General features: G+C 38.0%; 1 protein-coding gene across 2 annotated transcripts in view; it reads right to left on the minus strand.

The window, feature by feature from the left end:
• Positions 1-16479, minus strand: part of SOBP (sine oculis binding protein homolog) — a 191149-nt gene that overhangs the window by 107569 nt on the left and 67101 nt on the right. The gene's annotated exons all lie outside the window — the stretch shown is intronic.

Here is a 16479-nt window from a genome sequence, read left to right on the forward strand (position 1 = left end):
GTTTATTCATTTGTAGGTAATCATTTGACACTTAAACAACTATTAAAGAAAACTTAAGATAGTCTATTATGTTGTAGAAGTATGCTCACTGAATCCAATTATTTATATGTGACTGCAGCCTAAAGTTAGGATACATGCCATAGTCATGAGCACAGTACTTGAGACTCAGAAACAAGTTGCTGCCAAATTGTAATTTTTAACATGATGGAACAGAAAAAACATTAAATACATAACTGAAGAGCAATCCGGTCAGCTATATTTAATCCTAATTTAATTTAAATATATTAATATATTAATATGTATAAAATATACATTACATTACATTAAATACTAATTCTTTCCTGACCCTGCTCGGAATGCATGCCACTCAAAGACCAAGTACAGTCCTCAACTCAGCAAAAGTTGTTCATCCATGATCCTGACAATCACTGAGGAGGAAATGCACTTTGATGCTACTGACACAATAATGTTATGAGAGTTGACTATAAGGAAGTTTGGAGATATACTGCAATTCAACCATTCAAAGTATTATCGTATCTGTTTTACAAAACAAACTCTATGGAATAAGAACTGATCTTTGGGAACTGATACTTTTAATTAGCTTAGCTATCCAAAACTTACTAGAGAATAGTAAAATCATGATCATTGATTTACCTTTTTTGAAGGATTTGCACAGACCTATTTTTCAGATAAAACTAATTAGAAAGCAAAAAAACAACTATGAAATGGCACAGGCATGAAAATAATACAAGAATTGAATGTTAAACAACTGAATCAACACTCAACTGTTATATGCAGTATGACCTCTGATTTACTGCAGGAATGCATGCATTTCCTTAGGAGATAGAAAAATATTTTTTCCCCAGAAACTTGAAACTATAATTTTTTGTTCAAACTACATATTCCTCTGATGTATTGGGAAGAGAAGTATCTTCTGAAGACTCCCAAAATACTTCCACAAACATTTAATTGAAAAGATCCAAAATTGTGTATTTTGTACACGCAAACCAATGCATAATAAAATTAAATAATAGTTGCACAATAGGTAAATACTGAGGGAACTATAAAAGTTGTGTGAGCAATTTTGTTCTTGGTGTAAACAAGTGCAACTACCCAGAAAACAACAAATATTAAAATCAACTACTTCCTTTTAAAGGCCATCCACAAATATGCTGATCTGCTTATCTCATATTTTATTATAATTAGCCCTGAGAACATAAAAGAACTGATGTCTGAGCTACAAACATCAATATAGTATCTGACTTATTTATTTAATTGTATAGGTAAGTGAAGTATGAACCCAACTAGGTCTACATGGATACAGCTGCATTGATTATGATTGCCCCAAGAGGGGGGAAAAACGTTCAGACAGTAGAAAGTATTGTCAATAATATCCACACATTGAATTCATGCATTCTCTGTGTAATTATTGGCTCACATACTTTGTTTAAACTGGCCCACAAATACTCAAATTCCTGGGGTAGCTATGTTAGTTATATGCCAATATACAGAAATAAAGAATCAGATCCACAATCCACTGTGATTCTGCAGATTGCTTCATTTATATGATATTCTTTGATAATTGCTGCATGACATGTTGCTTTTTATCAAATGCATGCTTATCCTAAAATACACATTATATCAGCTATGCTAATTTTAAGCAAATTGCACTGATTGTGCCATAGTGATTTGTTAGATGATAAGGTGACCCTGGAAACCAAGTATTATCTCTGGATCTTCATATTCCTGGCTATTCCAGCAGGAGTATCGTCTGGGCATGCACATGCATGCCAAGATGACTTCTGGAGGACCTCAAGGCAGCTTTGCCAAGCTTTCAACCAGCTGCTTCATGGCTTCAAGGAGTAGATCCAAAGGGTGCTTCACTTGCCTTGAAAAACACTAAATCTAATACTATTAGATTCCTCACATATTTCAGGTTGCATAGAAAATTCCCTATTGTGATCAAAAGGAGGGAAAAATTACTGTCTTGAACAAGATAAAAAATAACTATTTCATAATATTTTGCCTTGGCTGGCATGATTGGAGGGCTGTGAGATTCACATCATTGTTCTGTGCCTGGCCATGCAACATTGTCCTATAACTAGATCATGAAGACATATGCTTAGAATAAGACCAACTGAAATGGGCTTTGGATTTGTCTCTCAGAAAGCAATACTCTATGTAGAAGTATAATCTCTTTGAGTAACAAGATAACAATCTTAACTAAAATAAAACAGGTGTTAACATCAACGTTGTACAATTTTGAGAAACAGAGGGAGAAAAATTCCTTATCTGATAGAGCTGAGAAATCCCACATTGCTATTGAATGAAGTAGTGTTATTTAAAGGTGCATACTAGGATTTCCTTATATATGATAAAATAGCTCAGAAAGACCTAATAATTATTCTGTCCAGACAGTTCAGATCAAACAGATTTTGGACAGCTATCAAAATGCAGCCTCCTGGAAGCTTTTATTGTAATTAAATTCATTAAGGGGCGATATTAATAGAAAATATAATTTGTCATGTTTCAAAAAACTAGATTAAAGCAAAGAGCTTTTTAAAATGATAGGTAGGTAGTCTGACCCAGGAAATCTATTCTTACACAAATACTTTACATCTCAAATAAATACACTGGAATCTGTGTAGATTGCTAAAAAAGACCATTAAAAATACTGAAGAACAAGAACCTGATTCCTTGGGCTTAAATTCTTTGTGATTGTAAAACTATTCTGGATATCTTGATAATGAAAAATGAAAGGCAGTAAACTCCCTGGTGAATTATCATGACAACTGTTTCTTCTGAGCAGGGAAAAAAAAGAAACATGTGTTTTTTAGACATGTATTAGGAAACTAGATAAAATGTGATTTCCTGTACTGAAACAGAGAAACATGTTACTGTAGCTTTTAATCTGACTATATTAACATGGGATCTACTATAATATATACTGCTCAAAAATCAAAGATAATAAAACTGTCATATCTTAGTTTACAGTCCTTTTGTTTGTTCTTTGCTCCAGCTGGCGAAGCATGGATTTTGGCTGCCTTTATATCCACATAGTTTGTGCAGCTTTGTTTTTAAAAGCTTGGCTCACATACAGTGTAAATTACAGCTATTATAGAGGGCTTTATAAAGGAATCAGTCTTAGGTAGTTTGTGCATTAAGTGAAAATTTAAAATATTTCCCCACTGGGCTTCAAAGCCTCGAGTCCAGGCATCACTGGCTCACCCCATCAAGCTGGTATTATAATTATCTATTCTAGACAGGTATCTCGACTGCTATAGTAAGCAATCATCTATCTGAAGAGCAGTGCTTCTTTGCTTCAGCTCCTTCTGTTGACAGAGCTATCTCATATCACACAGTTCTTCATCTACATTTTCCCACTACTGCTGGGGTCCCTAACCTTTTCCTCAGTTCTTCCCAATAAATAGGACTATACATAGAAATATGAAACTGAGAAAGCCACTGCTCACTTCTTTTGTTGTTAAAATCTGTTATGGCTAGATTCCTAGATCACCTAGCTTTTACAAAATTATGTATCACAATTGCTTTCTAAATAAATTCCTGAGGAAGGAACACCGATTTTTTTTTTTTAAAGAAAGGGGACTCATTAATACTTCTTAATGAAGGTTGTTTTTTTTTTGGTGTCTACTCAAACATCTTGGTAGCAATTATTATAACTGTTCAGTCAAACCTTCAGCTGCATTAAATACAATAATCCCTAGCCATTATTCTCTTCTCACATTATTTCTGAGGATGGTTTTGTAGAAGCTTGCCCTCTCTCAATATTAATTTCAACGAAAGAAGCATTGGCTGTAAGGTCGTTTTAACTACAGCAAAGCTGGAGTTAAGCCCTATTTTCATTACTATTGGATTTTAGTACACTTGGTGAAAACTCTGCATGTTCAGAGACTACATAACATAGTCAGATTCAGTCGCACAGTGAGGCATCAGTACCCCAGAACTGTCAGACATTTGCATCTTTTCCAATAGTAACGTGATCTAGCCAAGATTAACAAATGTTTTTAATGCCTGGTATCTTAGCAGTTCAAATTTTTACCTACTTCTACCACTATACTCTGCAGATCTTTCCTTTTCAGTAATATCTCAAAAGTCTGTAACATTTGTAAAAAAAAATGCATTTAACTCTCATACAATTATTTCTTCCATCTCATAAGCATGCATTGTAGATTAATGTTGCTGCTTGCTTTGTTAGGCATGCATTAATGCACTAGGGGATCTGTAATTTATTCACACAATTCTGTAAAGTCTCTCTTCAAGGAAACAAATACTGGAAAGGAAAAATATATAGCTCTCTATAGCCATTCTCAAAAACAGCAAGAAGTCTTCTCTTAACTAGAACTTTCTTATTTAATACTTTATTCTGAGTTTTGCTCATATATAATGCCCCCATTTTAAGTCATTACATGATTCTCTATTAAAGTCTGTAATTAGGACAGTGACTGTCAACAAGATTGGGTAGTCCATATAAGAGAGAGACAAATTTATTTTGTAGATTTGTGTATGTTGTTAAAAATCACAAGAGGATGATACTGCTATAAGGCAGACAGAAGCAAATTTTTCCAATGCAACTGTCAGCACCTGATCATTCGAGCATTCACACAATCCCAGTCAGGAGGCTGGGATTCCTTTAACTGTTTTAATGAAGCGTAATGAACGGTACAGAAGGCAAGCTGCGAATAAAGAGTTCCCGCTGAAACCTAACTTAAAAACTACATTCCCTTAGTTAGTCCCCTTTCCCATGAAACCATGTCACACCCCACCCCCCATCCAGGTGGTATTCCTGGCATATCTCAACCCCGTGTCCTTGATGTCCTCCATAGCCAAAATAAACCACTTCACACTCCAACTTCACACCCCCTCCCATCTGGTGACCATTCCTTGGAGTCCATTGCTTGGAGAAGGAAATGATGGTAGATGCTCCGATAAGGGTTTCTGTGAAACCTTTGATCAGGGGGATCTGACAGAAACTTTCTTACAGCAGCCATTCCAGCCCATGAAAGTGACATACAGAGTTGTAGGGTCCTACTAAAGATGGTAGGTTATGAAATGAGGAAAATAGCAGGGATTCTTCATCTAGATCAGACAGTGCCTCTCCTGTAAATAGAGTTCCATTCATGGGATTGACATCAATTTATTTTCAGATATTCCCCTTTATGTTCCTATACAACTTACCACCTTTAGTAGCTGCACATGTATACTGCACATGTATGATTGGAGTGGGTGCACTGCCCTGTTGCAGAACATAAATCTAGATTCAATCCAGAATCCTCAGATTTCTTTTGCAGCTGGCAGAGAGTATGTTAGATGTAAGAATAGGTAGCTGTGTTTGCATCTATATTAGTGCATATAATTTTTATCTTAAATATGTGGTCTTCTTTTGTTCTTTTTTGGTTAATCGATTTTTTTCCTTTTCTTTTTTATCAGTAAAAAAGTGGCAACTTCACCCACTTATTACATCAGATCCTAGAACATTTCCACCATTCCCTAACTTCTCAAAGCCTTTTTGAAGCTAACTTGCAAATTGTTTTCACTTCCATCAACCTCAAAAGACTGAGGGAGTGTAGAACAAAACAAAATCTTATTTTATGGCACCATCCAGAGCTACCACTCCTCCTGGAGGAACAAAATCCTCTCACCATCCCTGCATACAAAAGAGGAAAATAATAATTTGCTGGTACTCCCCCCCCCTGCACATTTTTAATTCATGCTGTACGCATCTGTCTAATCAAAAGCTGGAAAAAATCTGAGCAATTGCTACATTGCAAAACCACCAAGCCATCTTTCCTTTTAAAAACTTGTGAAATAACAACATGCAGCCAGAGCTAAGGTGTTCTCACCAACGGGACCCCAAACTGTCCACAAGCCCAAAAATGATGAAACGTTGCAAGAAAAAGACTTTACTCCTATTTCTGATAAATAGATATGGGACTAGGAAGAAAACCTTATTTAGCTCTTCTATGCAGCTGCCATTGAAGGACTGCAGAGCTGTGCAGCTGTTTCCAAAGAACTATAAAGACTGTGTGAAGATGTTCCTAGTCTCTCAATTAACAAATGAGATTGCAAAAATACTGTTTTACTGGTTAAAAACAAATGGGAAGAAAGTTTGCCCTCTTCCCATATCTTTGCAAATACGGCTCATGTACTTGTTGAAATACTGGTAAAAACTATTTCTAACACAATTTTATTTTCAGTACTGTTTGACTTATTTTATGGACTTTGTTTTAACTTTACTGATGCTGAGTGTTTCATTCCAGTCACCACGGAAAGAAAATATATAGTACTTCCCTATTTATTTTATGACAGCATAAAGGAAAACAATGTTTTATGGGCCTTTCTTCAAAACTCCAACGATGAGATAAATAAGCATATTCTACTGCATCATAGATATTTTGTGTATAATATAGCACTAACAGGAGAATTTTTTAAAAAGGACAATAACCTTATTTAGCTATAAAAAGACAGCACATTTCTGCCTTTCAGAATAACCTGAGATTTCTGACCTGGATTATTCAACTGTCACTTGACTTCACATCAGCATTATAAGACAAGCAGCGTAAACATTGCTGATTGCTGTAACACTATTAACTATTAAATACAGATATAAAGGTTATAGCCTTTTTCACATTACTTCAGAATTCTTGGTTCAAATACTAATAAATAGTACAGACCCCCCTAAGGTTATTATTTTGCCTCCAAAAACATTAACTGTGCTACAGAAACTGATTATAGATCCATTTATCTATGGAGGAACACAAAGACCGAACCCGACCAAACACAAGCTAGAGCTGCTGTTAAAGCCTACCTAGTGGCAGTATGAGCAGCGAAAGGTCAATATTTCTCCGCTCTTATTGCATCCGCAGAATGCTGCCTGATGGCCCTGTTTAAGATCACCCAATTGCTCTTAGGGAAGGTGGATCTAGAACCCCACCTACAGGGCCATGCTGAGGAGTCTTCTGGGCATCTTGAGGATAAAATTGCTCGGATTCGTTCCAAGTTGGATGCCAGGCATGGAGCAGGGTCTGGGGAGACGCCTAGGGAGCATACTTGCCCAGTTATCTGGGAACAGTTTGATCCTGTTGGGCCCGAGGAAGTGGACAGAGTTCTAGGGTCTGTAAATGCCATCACATGCCAACTAGACCCCTGTCCCTCCTGGCTGGTGAAGGCAGCTCGGGAGGTGACATGTGGGTGGGTCCAGGTGATGGTTAATTCATCCTTAGGGGGGTGTTTCTGGCGGCCTTTAAAGAGGTACTGTTCCACCCCCTCCTCAAGTAACCATCACTGGACCCCCCTATTCTGGACAATTTTTGTCCAGTCTCCCATCTCTCCTTTTTAGGGAAGGTGGTTGAGAAAGTCAGGCCTGGATATGGGATGGAAACAGTTTTGGTCGCACTTATGGATGATCTCTGGCAAGAGCAGGATGGGGGCAGTGCATCCATCCTGACTCTTCTTGACCTCTCAGAGACTTTCGATACCTTTTGGATCAGCTCAGGGAATTGGGGGTGGGCAGCGTGGTTCTGCTCTGGTTCACCTCCTTCTTCCTGGGCTGGTCCCAATCGGTGTTGATAGGGAGTGAGAAATCATATGCCTTCTCCTTTGTGTGCTTTTCAGCGTGTCTCTGGCGCGCGCTGATTGGCGTATTCAAATCCCCCTCCGGATCTCACCCAATCAGCATTGTGGATTCTTCCCACTCTGCTGAGTCGTGCTGGAGTTTCGTTTCTCCAACTCAAGCACAGTAAGTTTCCAATTCCTCCTCTGACTCGGAAAGTGAAACTAATTCCGAGCCAGAGCCAGGCCTGGTCCTGACAATCTAACATTTTGTCAGGTTGATACTATAGACAGGCTGTATTTGCATAATACAACTGTCGTATTCTAGCTGAAAAAGCTAGTTTGGTGTAGCAGTGAAGGCATCAGGCTAGAAATTGGGAGACTGTGAGTTCTAGTCCCGCCTTGGGCACAAAGCCAGCTGGGTGACCTTGGGCCAGTCACTTTCTCTCAGCCCTAGGAAGAAGACAATGGCAAACCACTTCCAAAAAACCTTGCCAAGAAAACTGCAGGGACTTGTCCAGGCAGTCCCTGAGAATAGGACATGATTGAACAGATTAAAAAAAAAATTCTAGCTGAATTACGGGTAACTAACTTACTGCTGATCCAGCAGCAAATGATCCCATAAGCAGACGACTGTCCCAATTACATGTGAGCACCTTCTTGGACAGCACTATAGCACAATCTAGGGTGGTCTAAACAGACTGGAACTCCTGTGAACTGATGAGCGGAGGCTAACTTTTCCTGCCGCCATTTTGCAAAGAATTCATGGATTTGTATAAGTTTTCTAGATTCCCATCTCAACACATGGGAGAGTTAACTCTTTCTTCTACATTTGGATGACACGGTCTTATCAGTTAGGATAAGCAAACACAATCAATGCAAGATATTTTGAGATTATTTGGAACTTGATCCTGACCTGAAAATCACAATAAAACATTATTTGTTCTTTGTCTACAGTGTGAAAATGCAAGCTGTAAAACATTCAGTATACTTATTTAAAAGGTTTTTGTTACCTTCCAAGAACATTGCAGAGATAATGAATTATGAATCTAATATATTTGGGCATTTATTGGCATTTCAAAGCATATGACTTCACCACCTCCTGCAATTCCAGTATGTCATATGCATGCCATGCAGAAGGGAAAAAAGCAAGTTGAACAAGGCAGCAGATGCCTTGGGTTATTTTAAATAATTTAGTCATGTGACTAATTGGTTTCTGCTGGGTTTCTGTGGTAACTGCTTCCTAAGGGCTGATGGCCATTGTATTAAATGTAGCTTGTAAACAGCATGTTGGGTACAGTGTCTTCTAGTCAGCAAAGGGAATCCATACAGCTGGGAATGGAAGATATTCCTGCTGTGGCTTCAAGCAACAAAATGTTTACAACTGCAGTTCTTTTTGGGTTCCAATAAAATGGAATTTGCATCAGATTTGTAAGGGTTGTGATCAATATTATCTTATTCTTCTTCATATTTTTGTCTTTATATTCATTTCAGCTACAAAGACTTACACAGTAAACAAAAATCATGTACCTATAAGGTAGCCCAGATTAAGAATCAGATACTGTGCAGATCTAAAGCTGTTTATTACTACAGCTATAGTAACAGAATCTTGCAAGTCTGAATGTGCTTCCCTTCCTCCATCTTTTATCTTCATGAGAATTAAGAGGGGGGGCTGTCTGAGGTGTTTTTGTAAACCGCTTTCTTGGCCTGGGCTCAAATCTCATTTATCTGTTGTTGCCTTGGTAGCAGATCTTCCCTCTGTCCTTCAAGGCCATGCTCTAGCCTCACTATATGTACTGAGATTGAAGGGCCATCAGTTATGCTGCTTTCTGAAAACTACCATTCAGCCTAGTTAATTTTTATGACTGGTATATTATAAGGTAGATCACCTTATTGTGTGTGTGTGTGTGTGATTAAATAGCTTTTGGGGCTTTCCTATAATTCACTAGAGGAGAACAGGAGCGTGACCAGTTTTGTTTTGTTTTACTCGTATCAAGTGAGTAGTAGGGTTAAACAGATCTTCAGAGGGATGCTTCTCTTCGAACAAAGACTTGTATGGGGCATCCCCACTTAAAGCGGTTTTCTGAAGCAATGTGGCCTCATTTTTGTTTTGCTTCTGATGTCAGTTCAGGCTACAAGTCAACACATCATGATAGCACTGCAACATGAAGCACTTCACTGAGAAATTAAAGCTGCATATAATACACCTAGCAAGGGGATACTCATCCATTTTTCAGAATACTCTTGTCCTAACAGTCAGAAATCACGCCGAGACAAGGAGTAGGTCTCTAGTGTTTATTACTGCTACATAAAACAGAATCCTAACAAACTGAAGAAGCGTGGGAAAAACCCAGACAGATAAAACCCAAAAGTTAAGGCGGGTCTGATCTGAGTCTCTTTGAATGGCTGCTTAATTCCTCAGTACTACGCATGCGTTTTCCCCCCTGGATAGAGGCCCCTTCCAGCTCGCCATCAGTACTCATGACACTCTGAATATCTGGGTGAGTTCCATGTATTGCTGTATTCAGTGTGTCGTCCTGTTATCATCCTTCCAGAGTGTGAAATACTTGGAATTTTCTTAAAAAATCTACTTCCCTCTTTGCAACTCCATTAGGCTAGGTGTTGTCTGTACTACCAGCACTTGTAAAAGCAATATGGCAGAGTGGACAACAGTGGCCTTCAACATTCCCCAAAGTTGCTGTCAAAGAAGCTGAATAAACAAGGGAGCTACTACATATCTCTTGCGGGGCAATAGAAAAACAATACCAACCCCTGTACATGCTTTTATCATTATCCTAATGAAATAAAATGTATGGCACCATGCATCTCTGTGTGGAGATCAGAGAAATAATACTATATGTTGCATGTTTTCCATTATCAATGTGAGACATGTTGTTGTTTATTCGTTCAGTCGCTTCCGACTCTTCATGACTTCATGGACCAGCCCACGCCAGAGCTTCCTGTTGGTCGTCGCCACCCCCAACTCCCCCAAGGTCAAGTCCGCCACCTCTAGAATATCATCCATCCAGCTTGACCTTGGTCAGCCCTTCTTCCTTTTGCCTTCCACTCTCCCTAGCATCAGCAACTTCTCCAGGGTGTCCTGTCTTCTCATTATGTGGCCAAAATACTTCAGTTTTGCCTTTAATATCATTCCCTCAAGTGAGCAGTCTGGCTTTATTTCCTGGAGTATGGACTGGTTTGATCTTCTTGCAGTCCAAGGCACTCTCAGAATTTTCCTCCAACACCACAGTTCAAAAGCATCTATCTTCCTTCACTCAGTCTTCCTTATGGTCCAGCTCTCGCAGCCATATGTTACTATGGGAACACCATTGCTTTAACTATGCAGAGCTTTGTTATCAGTGTGATGTCTCTGCTCTTAACTATTTTATCGACATTTGTCACTGCTCTCCTCCCAAGAATTAAATGTCTTCTGATTTCCTGGCTGCAGTCAGCATCTACAGTAATCTTTGCACTTAGAAATACAAGGTCTGTCACTGCTTCTACATTTTCTGCCTCTATTTGCCAGTTATCAATCAAGTTGGTTGCCATAATCTTGGTTTTTTTGAGGTTTAACTGCAACCCAGCTTTTGCACTTTCTTCTTTCACCTTCGTCATAAGGCTCCTCAGTTCCTCTTCGCTTTCAGCCAGCAAAGTGGTATCATCTGCATATCTGAGATTGTTAATGTTTCTTCCAGCGATTTTAACCCCAGCCTTGGATTCCTCAAGCCCAGCATGTCGCATGATGTGTTCTGCATGCAAGTTGAATAGGTAGGGTGAGAGTATGCAACCCTGCCGTACTCCTTTCCCAATCTTAAACCAGTCTGTTGTTCCGTGGTCTGTTCTTACTGTTGCTACTTGGTCGTTATACAGATTCCTCAGGAGGCAGACAAGATGACTTGGTATCCCCATACCACTAAGAACTTGCCACAATTTGTTATGGTCCACACAAAGGCTTTAGAATAGTCAATAAAACAGAAATAGATGTTTTTCTGAAACTCCCTGGCTTTTTCCATTATCCAGCGGATATTGGCAATTTGGTCCCTAGTTCCTCTGCCTTTTCTAAACCCAGCTTGTACATCTGGCAATCCTTGCTCCATGAATTGCTGGAGTCTACCTTGCAGGATCTTGAGCATTACCTTACTGGCATGTGAAATAAGTGCCACTGTTCGATAGTTTGAACATTCTTTAGTGTTTCCCTTTTTTGGTATGGGGATATAAGTTGATTTTTTCCAATCTGATGGCCATTCTTGTGTTTTCCAAATTTGCTGGCATATGGCATGCATCACCTTGACAGCATCATCTTGCAGGATTTTAAACAGTTCAGCTGGGATACCATCATCTCCTGGGACCTTGTTATTAGCAATGCTTCTTAAGGCCCAATCAACCTCACTCTTCAGGATGTCTGGCTCTAACTCACTGACCATATCATCAAAGCTATCCCTGATATTATTATTACTACTACTACTACTACTACTACTACTACTATTATTATTATTATTATTATTATTATTATTATTATTATTATTATTTCCTTCCTATACAGGTCTTCCGTATATTCTTGCCATCTTTTCTTGATCTCTTCTTCTATTGGGGCCTTGCCATCTTTGTTTTTGATCATACCCATTTTTGCCTGGAATTTACCTCCGATGTTTCTAATTTTCTGGAAGAGGTCTCTCGTCCTTCCTATTCTATTGTCTTCTTCCACTTCCATGCGTTGCTTGTTTAAAAATAATTCCTTATCTCTTCTGGCTAACCTCTGGAATTTTGCATTTAATTGAGCATATCTCCTCCTATCGCTGTTGCCTTTTGCTTTCCTTCTTTCTTGGGCTACTTCTAGTGTCTCAGCAGACAGCCATTTTGTCTTCTTGGTTTTCTTTTCCTTTTCCTTTTTTTGGTTTTCTTTTTCTTTTTTTTCATGAAGGGCTTTAAATGTGAGACATAACCATTATTAATAGATGAAACAAAATGATTCCAAAATATTTCTTGTTTTGGGATATGTTCAGGACTGCAGAGAAAGGGAGGAAACTGTTACTTTTGTGCCATAAAAGATAGAACAGGAGGCCCTATTACATAGACACGGCAGCATTGCAAACACAAATTTCTAAAGACACAGAAACAACCCAGAGACCCTTACAATGGATTTCTTTTTTAAAATTATGTCTTTGGCTTACATTTTGCATCGCAAGAGACTTCTTAAATAATTGGAAATATGAATTTTAACATTCTTAGCAACATTAGTCAATCTCTCTTAACAGCAATAATAATTAATAGTATAATGATCAAAAGTCTAATAGTAATTATTAATAGTATAATTGTAATAGATGAGTGAATAAAATACAAGATGATTTTGTAATGTCATAAATCCTTTATAACTAATTAAATACATATTTTAAATCATATTTGAGTAGCTTCTTTGCTTCAATTATCACATGCCAAGGGACCAGAAAACTCAAAGAAAGCATGTTCTAATCCTATCCATTGGATTAAGGGCCAGTAAGGATGGGTTTGTGTGCATGTTGTGTGTGTGTGTGTGTGTTGTGTTTATTATTTATTTGTTTGTTTGTCCATTCATTAATTCAATTTATATGGCCACCTATCTCAAACAAGTGACTCTGGGCGGTGAACAACATAAAATCAATTAAAACCAAATTACAAACACAATACAAAAGAAAATTAATTATATAGAGCAGACGAGAAAATTATAATCTATAGATACTGGGGCCCTAGGCATGGGCACATAACCAGGTCTTCAAGGCCTTACTAAAGGCCAAAAGGGTCAGGCCACCCTAATCTCCAGAGAGAGAATGTTCTAGAGGGCAGGTGCTATGGCAGAAAACGCATGCCTCCTAGTCCCTGCCAGCCAACATTCCTTGGCTGACAGGACCCGGAACATGCCCATCCTGCTGGACCATATTGGATGGGTAGAAACAAGACAGTCCGCCAGGTAACCCGGTCCCAAGCCATGAAGGGCTTTAAAGGTGACAACCAGCACTTGTATTACCATCTAATACAATATTAATGATCTTTTGATAGAAAGGCCTGTATAGGTGAGATATGTTCCTCATACTCCAAATAAGGTTCCATACTAAAACTCTATTGAAAAATCCACTCTCTTGATTTAGGAGATCTATGTAAAAATATACAAGACTCAACATTTAATTACTGAGAAAGTTGACTGAGAAGGAAGTAGCCTTATACACTTAAATGAAACTGTTGGGTTAAAAAAAAAGGGCTACACAGAGATGCAACAAAGATGATCTAATAGCAGAATCTCACTGACTGCAAAGTGATTTGGAACTTGGCCAAAGCCAGAAAGCAATAAAAAGAGCATTTTAAAATACGATTTATTTTAGCTTCTGCATTCATTGTCACAGTAGCAGGTAACAAATTTTCCTCAAGAGGTGTGATTTAAATTGATAATATCCCTTTAAAGTTACGAAGTTCTGAGTTTAACTATGGCATATTTACTCTCTTCTTTTTACTTTTTCTTTGTTCAGAGGTATGCAGACCATCTGTGCCTCTAATATGTTGTTCTTAAATAGCCTCCAATGTGTTTCACTTTTTATCACTTTTGCAAACCTTCCTTTTCTGTTAACTCTTTCATTTGCTGTCCTTGAAACCACCATTAAAGATTATTAATGGCACAGTCCACAAATAGAGTACTTGTTTGGCAATCAGAAAATTCCAGGTGCAATCTAGAAATTTCCAAATATTGCTAGGAAAGACTCCTTTCTGAAATCCTGGACAGCAGATAGTTGCTGGAATTGCAAAACATGGTAGACTAAACAGATTAGACTAAATAGGACTGGGTACTTTGTGGTTCAGTTTGTTTAAGAAACCCAGCCACTATCTTAGCCTGCTGTGTGAACACAGGCCATTGTTTTAAGCCATATGATGGCTGATTTGTTTAGGTACAACATCTTATGTGAACCCAGCAACTGTGTTTTTGAATGAGGTTTTTGGTTTAGTGTGTTGTGTGAAGTCAGTGTGTTCTAGAGTTCAGCAACCTTTTCAAGCACTAGGTCCCACTGTGGAGTAAACATAATAATTAAAAATTAAAGGGAATTAAGTTGTTGGAAAAATCTACTTCTCTGATTTTTCTGATAGAAATAATAACAAATAATGGTGTGTGTGTATGTGTATGTGTTTGTGTTTAAATATATACTGCCCAAAATTGGCTGGCCATCAAATCTCAGTGGCATGATTTTAGAGAATGGGCCAGTGGGCAACATGGAATCCATGAATTTCCCAGAACTGCGAAATAGCAAGAAGCATTGATGAAGCATTGATACAGCATTGTAGATGTTTGAACTGCCATCTATACATTAGTAATCCAAAACAGATCATATTCTTATTTCAGATGGAAGGGTGATCTCGCAACACATGGACAGACTTAACCATACTTTCAACTGGGAAACTGTGAGCATCCTAAACCAAGCCAAATCCAAAAACGCTAGAGAATTCCTGGAAGCTTGGCACTCAGACAAAGCAGCCATCAACAGACACATAGAGGTAAACAACATTTACATACCATTCAAAAGAGACAATAGACCAGAACACTTCCTTGCCAGCAAGAAACACCCAGATATGCAAAAATCAACACTAGGATTAACACCAGAAGAACAACCAAACAGCACAATACACCCTAATCAAGGAACTATTAACGCAGTCAATCAACCAAGCAGCAAACAACAGCCCAATCAAGGAACTCCCAAGGAGAGAACAACACCCCCACCAGCACAAGCAGGGCAAGCCACAGTATATAAACAGAGAGCAAGGCCCACTCCCTCTTTGCACTGAAGATGTTGCCTAGTCTGGCAGTGAAACGTCTGCAAGAAAACACCAAAGCTCAGAGAGCACCAAGGACTCCACAGTTCAACCCTGAGCTACAAATATTCGCTTTGAAGGGTGATCTAAAACTGATTGATATAAATTGGATCAGCAACTAAGGATCTCCTAGTTTATACACATAAAATATCAGCATATTCAAGATAGGTTCTCAGTTAAAAGGAAACTATGAACAGACAACTAAGATCAAGATAGTCACTATTACAACTTAGGTGAGCTATTAACAATCTCTGCCTTCTAAATTAAAAAACAGTAACTGTGTTGGCCCCCTCCAAAAAAAAAACCTGAGACAATCTTCTTATTAGCACACTGAAGTTTTATATAATAATTGCAAGTTGCAAGTTTTGAAGAACTCTTCATCAGCCAGCATGATTAGAATCGAGGAACCAAAAAAAAAAAGGAAAGGAGAAGAAAAATGTGAATGATGTTTGAACTATAACTCCACATTTCTTAGGACAAATACCAATAAAATAATTGTTGGACCTCCATTTTTAGAATAATAAATTGCAGCTATTAAAATCAAAAGTCCCTATCCTTCATGAGAAACATAGATCAAATGGAATACAGACAACAATAGTGAATAGCTAAGTAACTTTGTTATAGTAACGAAGTTGGAGATAATTTAAAGCAACATACTATAGAATTGGTTCTCAGACTGATAAGGCTTCAGGCAACTATTGTATGGAGAACTCACAACTGCAGACTCCCCTTATATCAGAGAGGAAACACCTCTCCAGCACATTGAAAGGCTGTGAGAAAAAGATTCCATTCTAATGTAGATATATTGATTCTAAAATTAAAATAATTCACTTGCTGGAATTTTTTTACCACTACTGTTTTTATTCTTCAGAAATCTTTCTAAAAAGAACTTCGTAAGAAAAATCACTTTCAGTCAGGCAACTACCAAACGTCTGACACATACAGGGGAATTGATGCACCTTAAAATAATGCAATCTCAGCATATGGTGGGGGATGTAAGAGTCTCCTATTATGTGACAATCTCAATGATAAAAAGTTAAATTTGGAATTTTAAGTTCCATAAATATATACAGTAGATCTCAA

Source organism: Candoia aspera, chromosome 1, assembly GCF_035149785.1.
Source record: "Candoia aspera isolate rCanAsp1 chromosome 1, rCanAsp1.hap2, whole genome shotgun sequence".
Classification (NCBI taxonomy): domain Eukaryota; kingdom Metazoa; phylum Chordata; class Lepidosauria; order Squamata; family Boidae; genus Candoia; species Candoia aspera.